The 21,885-nt window shown below is 41.6% G+C and overlaps 1 protein-coding gene across 31 annotated transcripts in view; it reads left to right on the forward strand.

Moving 5' to 3' along the window:
- Positions 1–21,885, forward strand: part of celf2 (cugbp, Elav-like family member 2) — a 235,233-nt gene that overhangs the window by 89,250 nt on the left and 124,098 nt on the right. The window contains exons 1-2 of one of the 31 annotated variants that reach the window (XM_040035783.1): positions 1–13,375; positions 16,441–21,885. The exon at positions 1–13,375 is cut by the window's left edge and continues 16,088 nt beyond it; the exon at positions 16,441–21,885 is cut by the window's right edge and continues 25,245 nt beyond it. The exons of 29 other annotated variants lie outside the window; for them this stretch is intronic. The gene's annotated coding sequence lies outside the window, so the exon portion shown is untranslated. One more of the 31 variants, XM_040035782.1, reaches the window with a different exon arrangement.

The raw sequence follows: 21,885 nt of genomic DNA on the forward strand, positions 1-21,885 counted from the left end.
TCTGAGAAGAGCTCATTATTGTGGAGAAGGAGAGGAATTCGGGATTAGGAGCAACATTCGTGGACCGAGGCTCTTGTTCGGCTAAAAGAGCCATCAGAATTACAGACAGTGGCAGACTTACCTGCGTTAGTTGGCGCTATTATTCGCTAATCACTGGGACTCAGGGTTTTACTGAATTATAACATCCCTTTACCTGCACGAATAAAGTTTGATTTCAAACACAGTAATAGACCACGGTTTTCAGTAAATATCAGGTGCTAATACCATATCTCCTGAGCCGTTTTCACACCTGCTCTGCGTCCGTGAACCTTGCTAGACGTTACCTACAGGAGAAGCATGTGAGGACACAATGGGATCAGACATAAACGGGGCTTTAACCTGCCATGACTCCAGTATCAGTCCACTCGATGTCTGACTGAGCTGATTTGCACCAGTGCAGGTCTACTTCAGAAAACACATTCACCCGCAGATCTGTATCATTTACAGTGTTGAGAATGAAGTCTGGGATGTTCGAAAGACAATTTTCAGCTACTGTCCTGTTGTGTTTCGTCCTAGATTTTCTGGGCTGCACGTGCGTAAACAACTTTGTAGTAGTGTAGTAGGAGTGTCTTTACAGTTATGAAGAGAACCTGTGAATGTGTGCATTTACAGGGAGAAAAGTCATGGCACAGAGACTCCGTTGAATCTTGGTTGCAGGTTTAGAAGCATTGTTCTTACACAGGCCAAGTACAAATACATGTTGGCTTGTCAAACAGTCTGAACCCTCCTAAGACCCCTTGCCCACGGCAGATTTGAGGTTCACTGTATTTTGCAACTTTTGTAACTTTCTGAAAATCCAATCCAAATATCACTTGTACTGTTTGTTACCGTTTGCCAGGTTTCCCGAGTTGAAAATGTTGACAGGGGTCGAATGTCTCTCTCCAACTCTGTTTTTTTTTTACATTCTTCCTGCAATTTCTTGGCTCTGTCCTCTTCTGTACAGCCATGTGCAACACCATTTGTGCCTTTGAGGGCATGGTATAAAAATGTCCTCCTTTCCCCTTATACCAAGATACCAAGCATTGGGACAGAAGTCACCATGCTTGATGCTCTAGGGTTGGCAACTTGATGAATATATGTGTTATTGGTTGCTGACCAAGTCAGTCCATGACTTCTTTGCATAAGTTTTCATTGTTGGAAGTTGCTCATTTGATGGTTTGTCTCTTTGAGTTTGCTAAATAATTGACTTTAACACCACAAAATGATGCCAGCTTCGTTCTTGTTGTGATGATGATGACCTCAGCTTAATGAGAAGCTGTACACAGACACCGGTAAAGATTCTCTTCAGCTAATTATCCCACCTATCCCTTCTCTAACGTACACCCATGTTACTGTGATCATCATCTACCCTTTTTGTTAATGTCAACACTGCAAGTTGTCCATCTGCTTGATGTTGGTTCTTAAGTTTTCTAGTTAAGTATATTTTAAAGCAAACACGCTCACAAATACATCTTTAAATATATCAGATATTACACGGTGTGATAATGGTCGATTGGAAAATTTTAAAAACATCACCCAACCGTGCGATTCATCGTGGTTTAATGCTACTCTCCACTCTTAGTAGTACATGGAGACCTGCATGTGTAATTAAGATGTAATCTGGGCATAAAGCGATACATTTGGGTGAGAATTCTCCCCAAAATACTGGCACTCAGTCGCTGATATTCAACCCCAACAAATCACCTCTGGCTTTGAAACTTGTCTCATATGCAGAATGCACACGCTGGCCTTTTGCATACATTTATTGGGCTGGTTAACTTGCATGAGTGTAACTGTGAGACCACGTGAGAGCCGGCCCGGTGACATTAGACAGCACTGAAACTTGAAAGGGTCTGATCACATGGCATTCAAAGGTCACAGAAAGGTCAGCACCACCTGCCATCAGTGTGCAGAACATCTCCTGCAATATAAATCATATGCAGGTCTTCAGACTCTTTTTTTTTTAAGGGGATAATCCTGCGTGTCTTTATTGTTCGATTTTGTTTCACTCTTTGGTGCTAATTGGTTGTTTTCTGTGACATCTATTGCTTGTCAAACAAGCAGCGTGACCATCGCTGTGAAGTCTTTCTCTTGGATTAATGGCTGAATAAATCCAACTATGTGACATTCATTACCGTGTTTGCTCATGCACATGGTACCAATCCAGCTTTGTTCTAAACAAATCATAATTTCTGTCGTATCACTTCTCTTGCACTCTTTCCCGGAAAAGGCAAACCGTTCTCGGAAAATTCAAAACGCCAAATGAAATGGCTTTCATGACTGGCTGGGTGGCAGGTTGACTCATTGTTGTGAGTGGTATCAGTAAGTTAGTTGCAAATCTTTCCATGGAAGATGATACATTAAACTAATAATGCTGAAAGAGGAGCAGGTGTAACTTGAAAATGAGAACTTGCAGTATCCTGCACCTCGAACTCACCCCGTAATCTCTCGGTTAGTATACGGCAGAGAAAAATATTCAAGTGCCATAAAATTGTTCATTAATGTGCATTTCTATGTAGAAAGCTGCAAAAGCTGCAGTTCCACGAGTAACCACTTGAGGCTGAATCTGAAAGCAAGCGTGAGCAGGAATAAATGGTTTTTCAACAGGCGCACAAAGCAGTTTTAGTCTAAGTATAACATTGTGCAAAAGTCTTGAGCCACCTCTTTTTTTTTTTTATTTTTTTTTTTTATTACATTTTTCTAGGGGTATGAGAAATAGCTGCAGTGATTTATTGAAACACATGCAAACATGCAGGGAAATACAGTGTATAAGGTCAATATTTGATATGACCACCTTTATTCTTCATCATAGTCTGATCTCTCTGAGGCGACTTTCTGTAATTTCTTTAAAAAGTCTTCAGGAATAATTCTGCAGGTTTCTTGAAGGACATTCAAAGCTCTTTCATTCAAATGTTCTGTTTTCTGTCAAGATGATCTCAACTGCTTCAATAATGTTGATGTCTGAGCTGTTTTTCCAGTCATGCTTTTACTGCATTGGCAATGCGTTCTGGATCACTTTCATGATGAAAAATGAAGCTGTTGCTGATCAGACTCTTTCCAGGTGGTATTGTATACTTGTTAAAAATCGAATCTTACCTCTCTGTGTTCGTAATTCTGCTGCAGACACCTAATATTGAATCTCTCTCCTGACCTGTCTGTACATACTGACGATGATTTGGAACAAAATTTTCAAATTTGGATTCATCACTCCATCAGACCTGTTGAGGTTTCCAGTTCAGCTCTTGTGTAATTTGGCATCTGTCAGCCTTTCCTCTTAGTTTCCCTGCCTTAAGAATTGCTTTTTGACAGCCATCTTTCCACTGAGACCGTTTCTGATGAGGGTTTGGCGAACAATAGATGGATCAGCTGATGTGCCAGATGTGTCTCTCAGGTCTTGTGTCAGATCTTTGCTGGATTTTTTTCCTATTTCTTAGAGGACATGACTTTCAGATGCTGTTCATCTGCTGCTCCCATCACTTGTTATGTGTAAGACAAAAACTGAGGAAACTTGTCTGGTTTCCTGATATTCTTTAAGGAAACACTGCACACCATGCTGAGAAATGCCGGCTTTTGGCTCATAGCTCTTTGGGAATGACTGTATTTATACAAAAATACATTTTTATGCCTGTCTATATTATCTTTGGCATTTTTTCTAGATTTAAATGAAGATATTTGTTTTTGTGACAAGCTTGTGCTTCTTTGCTAAGTTCTTTTGCGACTTCGTTATGCTTGAATGCTTCAGCTCAAAAACATGCCCCTAAAATTTGTTGGGTACAAGGACTGCACTGAATTTTTTTAAAGCAACCAATGTCCAAAGAAGAACTTTGAGAGACCCTCAGAAATCCTAGAGAACAATTGCTCAAGACCACTTTAAAAATGACAAGAAAGTCTGGTCATGGAAGCAAAATATAAAGAAATGAGGGCTGTTTAACGAGTACGAGTGCTATTTTTCTATAACTCAGCAGTAACAACTTTATCAAGGCTTAAGGTCAAGGGCAAGCAGGCTTTGAGTGACAGGTGGGGGCTGTAACAAGCGGCTGTCTTGTAGGTTTCACCTTCAGGACCTTCTAAACGTGTCTGTTGTAGCTGTGCCTTCTGCAGCACTTTTAATGAAATTATCTTTATAACAAGAAAAGAATAAAGAACAAAATTTATCTCAGTCTATTTAAAATGAGCTGCTCACCTCCACACCGAGTTCATTCAGAGCAGTTTAAAGGTTAAATGTCTGGTTGCATTTCGGCAGCTTTTCAAAATAAAATGTAGCCACAAGTACTTGTCTTTTTTGGTGATGAAATATTTAAGAACAAGACATAAAAATCAGTCCATTAGTCTCTGGAAGCCTTCTGGCCCGACTTTACAATAGAATCTAAGTAGGAATCAAACCTCCAGCCATGCATGAGGGATTAATCTGAGTTTCTTTGTCCAAACCTGAGGGTGCCGTCCACCCACCCACCCTCACTGACAGAGTGTGCACTCCTCTTCCTACCTATAAATCTATCTGTCTGGTCTCTTCTTCTCAGTCTGATTCTCTTCATTTCCATCTCCCCGATCTGTTTTATATGGGCGCTGCAAAGCATACACCTGAACACACATACACCCACAAAGCTCACATATCCATACACAGTTGCAGAGCTGTCAGGTCTAACCTTGACTCATGCAGAGAGTGAATTGTAATGCAAAGAGGAGGGCGGTGGGCACAAACAGGATGTCAGAGAGCTGCTGCTCGTCTCTGCCCAACCTGCCTTTTTCTTCCCTGTGGAGTCCAGCTCTTCACAATCCCTCTTTTACAGGTATTTTTTTCTCTCCCATCACCAGACCCACAATAGTTACCTCTCCTTACCTCACCAAACAGATCCCAGGCCTTTTAGAGCAAAGTACAGTTTTAGGAGATTACTCGCAGACCAAACACATTTGCGTGCCCTTGGTGGCTCTTGTGTTGCATGCTAATGCTAATAGGTTATTTAAATGACATCGCATGTGAAGCAGCAACAGCTGGTGAGCTAAAATCAAATTTAATTTAAAAAATGCATTCAAACTTTGTGCATTTTCAGGACATACATATTTATATGATTATACGCGATGAGAAGCTGTTAGAAAACTCCAGGTGTTACTTCACCTGCTTGTTATGACCGATACCAAATAGTTTATAGCTAAAAGCAGTGGATACATTTGTTGCTCATGGTGAAAACCTTTACCAATTCATAAAGAATTAAGGTCCCCATCTTTAGAGAGTGTTGCAGGTGCTTCATGCATGTTTTATGTCATTGTAAAAGGAGTCTCTGTGCGCGTGTTTATGATTTTTGACACATTTCTTTGCAAACGCTCATCCAGTCTCTGCGATAAACAGGTGCATTGTCTAAGAAAACTACAGAGTCCAGTATTTTTTGCAGGCGTGGATGTTTTTTTGTGAACAAACAAGACGTTTTGATGCATGCATCTTCCATTATGTACATTTTAATCCACTAATCTCAAACTGTGTGCCATCTATGTCAGCTATCAGCTGTCCCACTGCTCATATTAACTCCATGGTGCTTAAATCAAAGCAGGCAACTAATAAAAGTTGATTTTATTGCAGTGAATGCTATTTATAACTGTACCTTTGTATCTGAGTATTTAGCAGTTGCTAGCATAGTTAGCATTTTTTTCTGCTGCTCATGGTGAAATGTTACCTGTAATGCTGAGGTTTAACATGCAACCTGATTTGGCGTGCCTCTGTGTTCTAGTGGGGACCAAACACTGTCGCTGCACTGTCAATAGGACCTAGTTGAGGTGGTTCGGATGCTTCCTGGGTGCCTCCCTTTGGAGAATTTCCAGGCATGCCCAACTGGCGAGTTCTGGCTTAGACCCAGAACTCGCTGAGGAGATTTTATATTTGGTCTGTACTGGGAAAGCTTGAGGATCCTCCAGAAAGAACTGAAAAGTGACTGGATAGAGGGCATCTATAGTCCCCTGCTTAGCTTGCCGCTGTTACCTGACTTTGGTTAAGCATGCGCAGGATACATCAAAAACACCACAAATGTCATTATGTTGGCACAGAACATAAAATTCCATTTTTGGGGCTTACTGTTTGGGATATTGGGGTTTGAGACATGAAAACATTTGCAAAGCTTTATAGAGCAGAGCAGACGGGCCTTCAGTGGGCGCCAAGCCTGCAGTAAACTCCACTGTAGTGATAGATGTGTGTGTTCCAGATAGCAAAGTGATCGATGGCGGTATTGTTGGGAGGGGCGTTCAGAGTTGCTGTTATTGTGTTTCGGAAAGCTAAGGGGAGACGGGGTGAGGGGGGGCGGCGGCTGAGGAGAGCTTGACGGGTTTATTGAGAAGCGTGATCTAGTGCACTGCCCCGGGACTCTTAGATGTAGTTAGTGAGGGCAGGAAAAGAAAGAGAGATGGAGTTTTAAAATAAAAAGAAGGAAGAGCTGGTAAATGGTTGGAAGAAGAGGAAGTGTATAGAGGGGGAGGAAGTGGTGATGGTGCAGAGGTGGGAATAAATGTGTAGGTTATCGGTTGATGTTTATCTTCTGTGTCCTGGGGGCTTGTGCAGTCATAACAGTGATCTAATCTGCACCTTTGGAGTGCGCGCATACACACACACACACAGGCTCGCTCTCAGTGCCCATGCCACCAATCATCCATTTAAACCGTCATCTATCTGCCCTTCATCCAATCTATCCGTTCACCCCACATTTCTCCTTTTTAATTTATCTTCCGCTTTATACCACGGAATTTCTTCCATCCGTCAGTTTGTGCTTCCACTCCTACATCCCACTGCAGTCCAATTGGCCTCATCTCCCTCCTCGCTCCTCTTCCCACCCCCTGCCCATTTACCCTCTCCTGCCTTAGGCTTCAATGGACTTTTAAAGGCAGAAACCGACGCCAAGCATTTTAGCTGACTGCTCACACTTTGTGCTGATCTTCAGTATCTTTCAAATTGGCCAATTTCATGCTAAAAAAAGAGAGAAAAAACAGGTTTATAATATATAAAAGTTTGTGCAGACCCACCTAGGTAATAGATTTGAGGGGATAGAAGGGGGGGGTTGGGTTGAACATACAGTACCGTCAATGTTTTTAATGCCACCACTAGGGGGTTCTAGCTTTGGCAGATTTTTAATCACATACTTGACTTAAAAGTGGCTTTAAAAAAGAAAGAAGGGTCATTTATTATCATTTTAAGAGCTTAATGTCGCACTTTGCTGCGCCAATATTGAAGTGGTCATTTTGTGTTGGTACACTGATGTAATTTATAATTTTATTATGCTAGCTTTTTTGGTTTACCTCCTTTTTGAATTAAGCGCTGCAAATAATGAACATAAAAGGGGAATTGTTATATTAACTTAATGGACACATTGCCCCTACCCGTGCTGTTGGACTAATGATAGGTGGTTAGATCATCATCATTTTAAAAGCAATGCAAAACAGATTTTATGACAAATTCATTTTCATATCATTTAAAAAAAGATTTCAACCCTGTAAGTTGTATCAGTGAGTTTGGTGAGTTTTATTGTCGTACACGGAAAAAGTGCGGATCAGTCAAGAGCGATTGTTAATCTTTCCAACCTTGTGCAAGATATAAATTCCAATTAAATCTTTAATTTGACTGCATGAATGACTAATTATCCACCATGTCTGCTAAAGTAATCAAAGGACCAAAGAGTCATTCCAAACACCTCACACAGCCTGTAGAATTTGAATGAAGAGTTTTGCACCTTTTTAAAGGACATAAGTAAGCGTTATCAGTTATATCAACCCAGTCTGCTTCAGTGCGACTTTTGAATAAATGCTTCTTATTTGACCACTGAAGCCAGCCTCCACACTGTTAGAAGCCACGTTATACTCGTGTTTGCTGGCTTTTAAAATCCTGGTATCATATAGACACAGTCACAGTATGTACCCTATGTACTTGGCGTATATCACATAACAGGTGATAGAGCAGGATAAGTGGGGCAGTAATGCGTGTGTGTGTGTGTTATGAGACTGTCCCTGCTGCCTCGGGAAACTGTGTAGGAGTGTGGGGTAGAAAGAGCATGCAAAACGAAGCTTTTTTTCTTTTTTTGTAGACATGAGCCACTGACCTTTTCATTCAGTGCACTTCCCATGTTTAGATGAAGGTTTGAGTGAACAGGCGGCCATAATAGATCCGTGGAGCATGCAGAAACCAAAACTGTCGTCTCTGTTTATCTCTTTTTAACTCGTGCATTCAGAACGAGTGCGCCTAAACTGCGCTGAAGAATTGAGTCCAGCCATTTGTGATTTCTCTTTGTGAAAGTATTTGTGCGTGTTTGCAGCTTTACGGCCGGCGTGAGCTTCTGTGCCTGTGCCCGCGTTGAACTGGAACAGGTGGGCATATCAGCCGTTATGCACAATGACATAGGTCGGAGCCTCGTGTGACGATAACGGCTTTCTGAAACCAAACGTCTACTGCTCTTTCCCCTCAATAGCCAATCCCCCCTCTTTCAAATGAGCGAGGAAAAACAGAGCGACTTGCCTTAAAAAAAAATGCTGCTCAGGTGAGGGCACTGTAATTTGCCACTGAGAAGTCGAAACATGAGGTGTCTTTTGAGCCATTGATTCCTGTTGGCCTAAGCCTTTTCCGCAGCGAGAGGGTACATGAGGACGAAAAGAAAAAAAGAGAGAGAAGCCATTCCTGCAGCTGAAACACAAACATCTGCTGCACTTTAGCTTCTCTCTGATAGATGCTGTAATACTTGTGTGTGCACTGATGTGTGCACTAAGTGTGCCTGTGAGCATAGCTGCTCATCCGTGCATGCGTGTACATCCAACAGCGCCTTGCTATATTCAGTAATAACACAGCACAAGGCCTCTCAATCCCTATAGGACGTGAGGTGGGGGGAGATGATGCTGTGGCTATCGTGGCTTCATTCCACCGAGCTGCTGCAAATCAAACGAGCTAGATGGCCCTGGCAGGGGGAAGAACTGAAGGCACCACTGGGAAGACATTAACACGAGCGGGAAGGAACCTTAAAGCAGCATAGCTGCGATCTCGGCGGTTTGGCTCATTTCCCCCGGCACAGATCTATTTTACAGTGTCCCAGACCATTTCCCACTTGGGATGTTTAGCCTGTATGATCTCTGTGCATGTGTGATCAAGAACCCCCACCCCCCACCCCTTCCCTCATAAGTAAGTTTAATTTGTATAATTGAAAACAGTCATCTGATGTGCGGTTCAAACGAAGAAAGGGCGGACAGTGGCGGCATTAAGATGTCACCCGGCGATGCATGAATTAACACCATAGCTAAAGCGCCAAGGCAAAGTTTAAAGTAGCAACTCTTCATCTTCAGATGGATTATTTAGATGTTCACATATAGATGATTACAAGCTGAAAATGTTTGCACTTGGCTAAAGTCGGTGTTTCCAGTAGATGCCAGAGGAGGGTTTTTTATTTTATTTTAATCTTTTTGGTTTAGTTGAACTATTTCATGGCTCAGAAAATCCTAGGACTGCTGCGTTTATGAGAACCTTTAAAAAGAAACTCGCTGGATGAAATGAAAAATCCACGGTCATCTAGCTATGAACAGTTCTGCTTTATTTCTCCCCTGGCATTTTGTCATATTTTCAAAGTACAGTTTTCACTCGACCACATAATAAAATTTCTCAAATATCTCATTTTAGAACAAAACTCTTTATTTTTTTCCCCCAGTGCCAGGCACAATGATTTAAACTCAACCTATCCAGTTTCTTGCTCGCAGTTATCAAAGCTGCTGCCTGATAAGAGTACCAAACCTATTTTTCAACTAAACCCAGAGACATCATTTTTGTTTTCACATATTATTGCCGCAGTTTGATGGAGTAATCTGTCAGTGGAATTGCTGATACAGAGGCAGGAACTCTGTTGTCCCTTAGCTGAGCGACTAAATGCTCCAAGGGTGGAAGGTGGGATTCCCATCCTGGGCCAGCCAGGTTGAAAACATCTACACCTGCTGCTCCGTAAGCCTCTGGATTAAAGCTTGTATCAGATACAGCATCTATGCAATCTGCAACACATGAAAAATTCACATTGATACATTAGAAATCAATGGTTGTTAACACTAATGAACTCCAGTATAATCTTACGACCGGTGTTCACCACAGACTGTATGTAAAAGATGGACACAAGCCTGAATAGTAAACTGTCTGCATTCTTTCTAATAGCCAGCAGGGGGAGACTTCTCTACTTGCAGAAATAAGCCTGATAGTGTAGAAAATTATTTAAATCTTGATTTACTACCTCAGTTAACACTTTCCAGTCTCAATCACTAGTTTCATGTTTATGTAATCGAACATGATGTTCCATTTGTAAATTATGCCTCATTTGGAATATACTATCAGTGGAAAAGACATTTCTCTTCACACAGAGAAAAATTCAAGTAAATAAAAATGTCTCACTGCAAATCATGTCAGTGTATGTGTCTGGGGGGAGTAACAAAAGTAAATACAGGAAGGTGCTTTGTTCTGGGCTGTTGGAGAACACTGAGAGTTTACGTTCTTTCAGCTTGTTGTTAGCCCGTACAGACCTTTGCACATCAATAGTACCTCACTGTGTCCTAGAATACTAAGCCTAAGTGGCTACGGGACTTTTTTTTAGCTCAAACTTGTAACATACACTTGGTGGTTGGTTACCATAAATGAATCGATCTGGAGTTCATTAGGAACCATACCGAGACCACCTCCGTCAGAGGGTCTTGATGCAGTTGATTTGGTCCGCACCCGAGTGGAATTACTGTGTTCACATCAGCACAAACGAACAGCACAAAGGTTAAAGGTCAACCAGTCTGATTTAAATGGACTAAACACCACAGGGCAAAAACACCTTAAGTCACATCTGCCCCATTCTCTTTTAGTAATATCTGATTTTATTTAACTGTGAATCGTTAATCGCTCACATTATTTGGTGGCATTTCGTGTTACAGTTTTTCTTGATTCATGTGTCAGCGAAAACGTTTCCCTGTAAAGGTCATGCTTGGAGCAAAGTTTTTTATAGATTATTTTCTGTAAAGAGGAAGCAGATGCACGAGACAGTAAATTCTTGCTAATGTATTCATATGGAAATGTCTCAACAATCCAATGCAATTACACACAATTACATGTGCAATATAAATGATAATGATCCAGTGACTCCAGTGTCTGCTAATACAATAGAAAAGCAGTCCAAGAAGGTTTGAAACTGTGTTTATCAAGTAACCATTACAGACAGATTACACATGAATCACCATCTGGGGGATTTATAAACCATAAATCCAAGGCTATTTGAAAAATGGCCAAGCCTTTGTATGTATACTCTGTGTGTGCACATGTGTGTGTGTTAGTGCGCGCCCTCTGGGCACATTGTGATGCCGTTTTGGACGGCTGCCCTCATTCTGATGTCCCTATCGACTTCCTGGCCTACATGGCCGAGTACAGGCCTGTTTTCCACTGCAGGTCGATACAGACGCAGTGCTGAGGGGACAGCCTGAGGCTTTCGCACTAACTCACGCACGCACACACAGATGCTCGCACTTAAACACTTACGAGCATGGAAACACAATAGTATGTGTGAAGTGAAGTAGATGAGGTTTTATGTGTGAGGGAGGGTGCACTGCTGTTTTGATGGGATGTTCATATTAGTGTGCTTTGATATTTTTAGTTATCAGTGGTTTGGTTTTACAGTTTTTTGACTGTTATTGCTAAAAAAAACCCCAGCAAATTCATAGGCGTATTCAGCATTTTACTTTTGAGCTTTTGGTATTAGCTCCTTTACAGATGTTATCAGCCCATTGACTAGCTATTATAAGTGGCTGCCAGTCCCACGTCTCTCAGGTAGGTGCCCCCTACCTACTGGCCACCTTTGTTGGCCAAAGGTAGCTGGTGCTACCTTGGCTGCATCTCTGCTTCAAGTAAAGGAAAGTTTAATCTTAATGGGCCTCTCTGGTAAAATCTAGGGAAGCAAAGTATTTTCAGTGATCAATATGGAGCAATCAAGATTGTGTATCAGTTCTTATCTAGTAACGGTTGTGTGAAGAAGTTCGTGTAAAATCTCTGGCGGGTGCTTCATAGCACAGCTTCATGAAGTTAAGGACACTTTTTAATACAAGCTGTGGTTATTTTCCTAACAAGAAAGCAGAACAAAGTCTAACCAGCTGATTGTCTTAATCGTGCAGATGGTATTGTCGATGCTACAACTTTCAGCAGGGTGTAATGACCGCCTCTACATGAGGCGATAACCAGATCAAAGAGCTCTTGAGATAACTACCTGGAGGAGACCACCTAGTGGTCATATCAGTGGGACTGATAACGACCCTTCAATGGGCTGATAACAACTCGCCTGTGGGGTTTGAGAAGTTGTAGCCTGCTGCGTTGCAGAAGATGGCAGGTGAAGATTCTTGGATTCACAGCTTTTATAATAATTTCACGTGATGACCACAAACCGAAGCATAAAAATCATTTGAAAACATACGAAACCTCAGAAACTTCATGACTCTCCCTGCAAGCACAGTTCACTTCTCCGCTGTAAGAGTTATATATTCAGTATTTCCAAAACAGTCATGCTTTTGCAAATAAATCAATGACGATGCTTCCAGTGGAGCTCTGGGGCTATAACACAAACAAGATCAGCCTCCACCTACAATAACTGATCCAGTGGTTGCCATGATTTAGTTTGCAAAAAAGGAGCAAATAACTTTGAACCCCAAGTGTGGACCCAACTTAAAAACAAACATGTCACACCTTCTTTTACACCCTGGCACCGGTTAACATCAGTATCACTGTAATTTAGAAATGGTCGAGCACCTTCTAGGTGGATTGCAGCCATTTTCAGTACAACAGGATTAATGGGAAGTGAACAAGTTCTCTCTAGATCGACTCTAGTTGCTCTCCTTTGGTCAAGGTAACCGTGCTGCACGTCATTACGGCTCGATGAGGGGTTATTTCTCAGACTCGGAGAGCTCCGCCTGAGAGACAGAAGCAAATACGCAGCTGGTTTTTGCAGACTGAGAGGTACTACTTATGCTGCATAAACTAGAATCCATGTGTAAAATTGGTGGAGTGGCATCTGAAAAAGCACACACGGTAACAGACGGAGATTATATAGTACTCAAAAGGTAGACTATTCCTAGAAGTATTCCTTTAACTGTAGCATTATCGACATTCACAGCCCATTTTCTCAAAGCTGCGCTGCCCAGCCCAGGAAGAATAAAATTCAGACTGATGGAGATTAAAGCACTGCTTTTTCTTCCCCTTTTCCCCTGCGTTCATTTCCTCTCCGTCCCCTCTTCTCCCTCCTTCCACACTCTCTTCACCCTAACAGCCAGAGTAGTTATTACTACTTAAAGTACTGCACTTGCTGACAGGGAGGTTCGTGTTTTGTGAGTGTGTGTGTGTGTTGTAAAATACTGGTCTGATGGCTCCCATGGGTATTTCAGAAGCTGCAGTCGCTTCTCTAAAGTTCAAGCAATTACATTTTTCTACCGGGTGCCATTTGCCAAACAGTGCCTGGCTGTGTACGAGTGTTTGCTTATACAGGCTTCTGTATTTGTTTATAATCAGTGTATATATATTAACACAAAAAATATTGTTGGTATATTAAATTAATATGCAAGTTAACTTTAAATCGGGTCTGCCCACTGGTTTTAGATGAACTGTAAGTAAATACATCAGGGTATAATCGCTCTTAAAAGTTTGGGATCCCTTATGAATGCCCTCATTTTGAAATATGGAACATATATTCATATATTATTATGAAAAACAATCACTTGCGATTTGAAAATGATTAAAATTGTGTTCTGTTTATCACCTGGATCAAATCAGAAACACAGCGGGGCCAAACAGGCGCTGGAAAATCATGTTTGTGTGACTCTCCAGGTTAAGGGGGGCCGGCGTGGATCTCAAGCAGAGTAAATTCGGCTTTAAAGTCAGATTTTAAATGCAGTAGTACAGCGCTGGGTCAGTGTACTGTGGGCAGTCAGAGTGATGTGTTCGGCATGCTGCAGTAGATGTGTACATGACTGGAATGTGTCCGAGCAGCAGTTTGAGTCGGCCTGGTGTAGAATTACAGACACGGATCGCGCCAATATGAGCTCTTAAAGGCCAGCACAGATAATTTTGGATTGAACCTGCCGATAGTCGATATTTTTATTTTTATGTCCTTGCCAAAGTTATCTGAGAAAAAGAACAAGTAAACAGTGTCTGAGAGGGAAGGTTAGCCATGTAAGCACAGTATGAAGGTCGTACTTCTCTGAAACTGATTATGTTTATGACACAGCAGATTTTACCTGCTCCTGCATGATTTTATCGTATGAGGATAATTTCATTTTCAGACTTTTGGTTTCCTTTATTTTAAAGCCAATTCTGATTAGGGTGACCAAACTAAATGTGAGGCAAACACAAAGTGGGGCATATTAGCAATGCTGAGAGGAAGTCTGAAATTTTAATATCTTAAATAAATAAACTTGAATAAAAATACATTGTGCATGCTACCAGATTGACATTTAGATTTTTAAGGAAAAAATATATTATATTTCCAACTCTCTTGCTATGTAAATACAATAAGGTTTAAAGGTAGTTTAGGTTCGCTATAATGTTCTCTTTATATACTCCCATATTGTTTATAATTGTCAATGTTTCCTGATGAGTATGTAATCTGATTATAATCAAAAGCTTTTCCTTCATGGCACTGGGTGAAAACCAGTATATGAAGGTAAAGTTTAGAAAAGTGCTCGTCCTGCAGAACCAGTGAAAAAGTGGGACACTGTTTTAAGATGTGGGACAAGGAATAAAAATGCTGTGCAATCCCACATAAAGAGAGACATATGGCCACCCTGATTCTTAAAGGGCTGCAGAGTGATCAAATTTTGTATTGTGAAAAGTGCTTTCAGTGAGAAAACCCAGAGATCTGAGGTGACTATTGAATGCTTTCAGATCTGTGGAGTCGTTTTTGCCTTTCTAACTTTGCTGTTTGGGTTTATCAGTTTCCTTATTAGGCGGAAATTAGGGGAACACATTGATAAGCCACCACTTAGCAGATTTGTTGACCAGTTAGTGAAAATAGTGGTAGAAGAGACAGATATTTAATCAATAATGTGATAATGGAGATGGCGGAGACCAAAACAGAGATAAAAGAACGTGGAACATTTGTGTTAGACTTGTAAATTGACAGCTGTTTGGTAACTCATATATATCCTATGCATACTGATTCTTCGCAGCTTAAATATATGTATATATATGTATGCACTGATATTTTTGTGACATAAGTGATGAACTTGGGTATCTGCTAGTAGATTTAGTATCTACAGGTGCTAGACTTGAAGTCTACCCTAAGTAAGATAAGCTAATCACAGCCAGGATCTCTGCACCGGACACACAGATGGAAGTGATATTTATTTTTTCTTCTTTCTGTTTTTTCTTTATATTTGTGAAAGAAAATAATTGAATCTCACAAAAATTTCTTTCTTTTTTTTTTGTTTCCGTCAGGCGTTGTTTGTGTTTCGGTGCCTTTGAGGGGAAGCAACGGAAGTGCAACTTTTGCTAGTTAGTGCTCAGGGTTCAGTTCGGTGTTTTCTGTGTTTGCAGGGATGGTTTGGGAGATAGAAAACTGGATGTGCAGAGGCTGTTGAGTTTGAGGACTGGTGTATTTGTGTGTGTGGTGTGTGTCAGTGAGCAGAATACGCTGCCAGATCTGCCATGGCTGCCATGGGCCTGACAGGATGACAGCTGTCACCAAGGAAATAGAGAGAGGAGGAGGAGAGAGGAGAGACACTGCCTCGAGGGAACACATGCTTTCTCTCAGAGAAGGCATGGTAGCTGTGTGCGTGGATTCTAGCGTGTGTGTGTGTGGATCTCGATTTGTTTGTGAGCCTGAAAATGGCTACAATGCGAGTATAATTGGTTTGTGTTTCAGTAATGTACACACTTATCTTCACATCAGCAATTACAGTATGTGTATGGAAAAGGAACAATGGGATTGCGATGGTATGTGTTTACAAGGTGTGCGAGTGTGTATGAGTGTGTGCACATGTGTCCCCTGTGTTTATGTGTGTTTATGTGTGTTCTGTGTATTGAGTTTGGTGTGCTTCATTAGTTTATATTGTAAAATCGATGTTGCTCATTGTGGTGCGACCTGCCTCCTTTCTTGTACTCCGTGAAACGCTGGTGTGTGTGTGTGTGTGTGTGTGTGTGTGTGTGTGTGTGTGTGTGTGTGTGTGTGTGTGTGTGTGTGTGTGTGTGTGTGCGCGCGCGTGTGTGTGTGTGTGCACGCCCAGTAATAGTGACCCTGGGGACAAAGCCTGATATGGGGGGGAGGAGCCCCCTAAGTGACCTGGAAAGCAGACCCATCCATCAACTCCTTCTGTTCTCAATCCTCTTGCTCCTCTCTGTTGTCTTTTCTTCTCCTCTATAGGGCTATTACAGCAATCACTGCTCTTAAAGCTGCAAAGAGGTCGAGTGAGTGGCAGTGTGTGTGTGTGTGTGTTTGAGCGTGTGTGTGCTTGTGAGCAATTCTGGAATGCTTCTTTGCCCCATCGGAGCAGCATGAGGCTGTGTGTATTTAACCCAGGCTAGCCAACCCCGCTAAGCCTAATGGTCTTAGCAAGATGGAGAGGAGAGAGAACTGGAGCAAAACAGGAGAGGACAGGAGACTGAAGATGAGGATGATTGGGAGAAAAGGGAGGGTTGTGGATTGCAAACAGCTGGGTTACTCAGCTTTTGAGAGCGATGAGTTCTCGATCAAAAAAATGATGACTAATACAAAGACTATTGATGTCATCACTGATGAATAGGAATGCATGTATGAGCAAGCACCAGATCTAAAATATGTGATCACTTTTTCCCAATGTAACTATTAAAAATGATTTTATGGATGAAGAGAAGAAGAAGAAGTAGAAAACCTCGCCTTAGCCTCTCTTGATCCTTTGCTGTGCTACTCTGTAACTTTCTTTAAAGCCATGTTACTAAACCCCCTAAAGCTCATCTGTTTCCAACAAAATAACATATTTAGAGTTTTTTTTTCCATGAAAATAATCTCTTCATGCCTGAAAATGGCTTAGCTGTACCTCTACACTACATTGCCTCATTTAGTTATGAATCTATGAATATTTAAATCAGTCCCCGACTCGTCCCGCTGCCACCTGCCTGTAGCCTGCCCCTGCTCTCCCTCTGCATCGATGAGTAACACTCCATCACAAGTTCTCTGGCGAAATGAAGGGGTAGACGATCCCTGATTGTTTCTTATGTCTTCCATGTGAAAACTTGGCTGACTAAATGCATTGCAGTTCCAAGGTGAATATGTGCATATGTCTTTCAGCATATAGAGAAATGACTACCAGTCCTTCAACATTCATGACAAAAGGTCACAACTGTAGACTATAAAAGAAAAATTCCACCTCTGGGCAGTACTGCATCTTCTGCCTCTCATGTTATCCACGTGAATACGGGTCACTGTTATAGACTGGTTAGTATACTAACATCTGCAGCTCCGAACACAGAAATTTTGGCACAACGTGGTTAAACTATTATTTAAACGCCATCTCTAGGTAAAGGTGTCAGCTGTTCCACTTTTTACCCAACCATTGCTTTAATGGGAATGTGGTCAGATATTCTCTCCTTATTGGATTTACATGACTGTGTTACATCTACCCTGTAATCAGTTCAATTCAGTTTAATTTATATAGCACCGAAATCACAACAACAGTCGCCTAAAGGTGGTTTATACTGTAAGGTAAAAATCCTACAATAATAGAGAACTCCAACAATCAGACACCATGTTATGAGCAAGCACTTGGCAACAATGGGAAGGAAGAACTCTCGTTTAACAGGAAAAAACTTCTGGCGGGACCAGGCTCAGGGCGGGGCAGCCATCTGCCGTGTACATATGTTACAGAGCCCTACGCGATAACCTGACGTGCACCTCACGAGAGATGTAACTACACTTTGCTTCAACACAGCCTAAAGTTATTATGATTGGCTGGTTCGTTCACTGCATTTGTGGCTACTTTATCACCATAGTTGTAATAAAAACATCAGGGTCAGGACTCAGATATGTCAGCAAATTCCTGGCGGAAGATTGGTGAAAGTATTGGAATGCTAGGAAGTGTACAGAGAAGTGGAGAAACTCGAGTGATAAATATGTTTGGGTCCAAAAAATAAACTGATCATAGCAAAGAGAGGACATCCAGGAGAGGGGAAAAAACACCACATATAAAACATCAGCACAGGAGCACAGCACACCACACACAAGCCTAAACGCTAGCATCGGGTAACTTACACTGTAAACCTACACCACTGAAGATTCACTGCAGAAGTCAGAAACAGCCACGACACTCTCTGGATCACATTGCAAGTTAACCGACTCACCATCTGAAAAAAATGTTTAGATGTATTTAATTAACACCTAAGATGGGAACTCATCACTGAGTCTTTTTCTGGGTCTTAAAGCAAGGGTTTTGGTGCATCGTGGGTAATGTAGTTGGCAGCACATTAAGTTTGGAACATTTTTTGGGGGGTAGTTTTTGCTCAGTTGATTTAGTCGACTGAAATACTCCCTCCATAGAGTAAACATGCAGAGTTTTTCTGCGCAGCACTCTGCATTTCATTTGAATGATTTTCTATCTTTGTGCAAGTTTATCTATATACAAAACACCAGAGAGAACAGGTGTAGAGGTGATTTTTATCTAGAGACGAATCCTGGAGCTTCGCTGTAGACGCTGAATAATGGAACGACTCCCAGGACACCGTGACAGCAGCCGGGTGATTTCACCGGGATATGAGGACATTTTCTCTCTCACAGCTGGAACTCCTACATTCAAATAAAACTCATTTGGATGGGATACCTGAAGCAAAAAAAATCGTTGTGCTCAGGTATTCAGTCTCTAATTTAATATCAGAGGAACAACCTCCAAAACGTGTCATATCGCATTTCACATTAATTCAAATCTCGACGCCCGGATTTGCAGCTTAGGCAGCCAATTGACTGTGGCTCTAGATATTGAATCTACTGTCCAATATCACTGGAATAGCACGGTGTAAATAATTTGTTATGTTGAGCTCTGGCGTATGCACAGTGGATTTTTTATTACTGCGTTATTTGACCTCTGACCATGTTTACGTGCAGGCTGTTTAGAAGTAACAGGAAACAAAAGAAAGAATAGCCGATTAGGAGCATCCAGGAGCTTTTTGTCTGCGCCGCAGCATTGTGTGCTTTCTTTCTGCCGGTGACAAATGCAAGTTTGTTTTATGAAATATAAATGCCTCCAACCTCCAGCCTTTCTCAAATAGGATGAAATGGAGAGAAATGAGGAAGCGTAAATCAAGGTTCGGCATCTCTGTGTGTCATCCTGCTCCTGTGCTGAGCTGAATAGAGGTCTAGTTTTCTTTTCATGCTCCTCAAATCATTGAAAAAAGGGCGGATATTGCGTCAAAGATCCACGTAATTCACTACATATTTACTCGTTTTTTTCAACGAGAAAAAGCTTCAATCTACTTTGAATTGGGTGCAGTGACATTTTGATCATTTATTTATCTATTCATTTCATTAATTCGTGTTTAGTTATGAAACGTCTGTAAAGCTCTGAGAATTTCAAACACCAGTGTGAACCGCTGTGCCGGGGTCAAATAACACGAACCGCCCAGCCACCGCGGTGTCGAGCCCGGAAGGTACCAATCAGAATCAGGATCACGTTTCATTCTCCCAGCGTGTTGCATCCTGCAAAAGGGCGAGTGCGAGCCTCCGCAGCGAGGGAGGGGTTAAAAAGAGATGATTAATCGAGGAGGGGGGCTCGCAGTGTGTGGGTTTCAGTGTGTGTGCGTGTGTGAGAGAGAGCAGGGTGAATGGGGGTCTGGCATCCAAGCGGTAAGGTAATGAGTGGAGCCACAGTGTGTGCGGACCTCTAGCCTCTGCAGTGGAGAGGAGGGGGGCATGAGTGGAATACAGAGACGCTATTTCTCCCGCTGATGGCTCTGTTGGTTATGGATGAAACAGCCCCAGCCTCTTTTAGAACATCCCAGCAATTCACTGTGGGAAGCTGGATTTATTTCTCTCATCAGCACAAAGGATGCGGGCTTGATATAATGTGCATCCTCACAGATTACACGTGTCTTTTCTCTTTCATGACTTAAATTGTAAAAAAAAAAAAAAAAACAGTTAAAGTTAAAAATACTATATTTTAGCATTTCAGCAAATTTTGTACCATTCAAAAGCTTTACAACAGGAAACAAAGGATCGAGCATTCAGTTTGCACTCTGTGTACTACTTTATATGTAAAAATGTGCAATTTAGTTGCAGGTTGCTGATCTAACTGGCTATGGTTCACCATCAGCATCAGCTATAGCGTCACGTTGATGGTGATACTGCAGCTTTCATTTGGCTAAACTATTACCGGGCATATGGCCTCGCATTAACACAAGAAAACACAAATAAATTAACCTGCATGTGAGTTCAATTAAATCTAGTTTCAATTTACAAATAATATTTCATTAACAGAAAATGGGAGAGGAAAAAGCAAGGATATTGTTTGTGAACAGGCATCTAAATATAATGATAGACAAGATTTTTGGCACCAGGACCTTTACCATAGTCTGCTTGTGCTTATTGACCAATCACATTTATGCATGCAGGTAAACGGTACACGTGGCGAGCACAGCAGTGTTTTCACTGCAACACAAGCTCATAACCATTACCTGTGTCTGACAGTTATGTAGCTTCTTGTTTTTTCTTTTTTTTTTTTGCATTCATAAACAACAACACAATGGACAGAACAGGAAGTCTCGGACCGGATTTCTTTTATCTATGATCCAGATTTCCTGGCTACGTAAGCCCTGAAAAATTGGCTGCTGCTCTCACAGCTGAAGTCAGCGAGGTAGCCACTGGGTTTCCAGATTGAGTTCCAGTAAACCTGAAGCGTAACAGGTCTCTGAACCCAGGGCTGTTTACCTGACTGGCATGCATTAGCAAAGCATTAACCACCCAAAGCTTCGCATGGCTAATTAGCATAAGAAACATCAGGAGCACCGGGGGAGGCGGGGATGGAAAGTAGAAGAGTTCATCTGCAGGCTGTTTCCTCACTTCTGCTGCAGCAAACTTGACTTTTCTTTACACTCTGAAGTATCTGAAGTATCATAGCATAGACAACGTTAAATCTAAAGTCAGCTTCCTGCAGAAATGTGGGCAGGTCTTCTTTTTTCTTTTTAGCTCTTCATTCTTCCTGTAAAAGAAAAGCTCTTCACTTCCTTTTTTTTTTTTTAGATAGTGAGCGCCGCCGTTTTGTGTTTTATGTTCATCACATTGTGTCTCTCAGGCGACATAAAGGTTTTGATCTGCCAAATGGTGTTTGCAAAGCTGCGAGTCGGGTCAGTATTAGCCAAAGTACTGTATGTTCCTGTTAATGTTTATGACTTTTTGTTCTTCTCATCTGTTACTGGTTCTGAATTTCAGCAGTCTAACTATATAGGAATACAAATAAGAGCCTATAAAAACTTTTTAACAACTTTTTTCCAAGCAGTATAGTGTAAGTAATCTCTTTCACTTGTTTGCAGATACACGTGACAGCCCCCCTCTAGAAGGGGGGCAGCCAAACTTTTCTGTCCAAATGTTTGACCAACATCTTAATTAGTCACCTAGTTTTTCCTGTGCGTGGCTCATATGCTGTATTTAATGATTACGAGAAGCCGTGGATTTATGGATTTAGCAAAGACATGTGATATCTGGGAACCAGCCAAACAAAGACAAAGAGTTTGACAGATGAGAAAACACCAGGCTTAGAGTCTGGGGAGTGTTGCAAATGAAATACGTGAGTAAATGCACTCACACACCGTCCCTCATCATGAATTAGGTCTTTTGGGGGGATTGTGACATGCAGACAGAACGGGGGTGAGGTCACTCCGGGTGATTCACAACTACAAAGGTC

The sequence above is a fragment of the Simochromis diagramma genome, unplaced genomic scaffold (genome assembly GCF_900408965.1).
Source record: "Simochromis diagramma unplaced genomic scaffold, fSimDia1.1 OVJJ01000816.1, whole genome shotgun sequence".
Lineage (NCBI taxonomy): Eukaryota > Metazoa > Chordata > Actinopteri > Cichliformes > Cichlidae > Simochromis > Simochromis diagramma.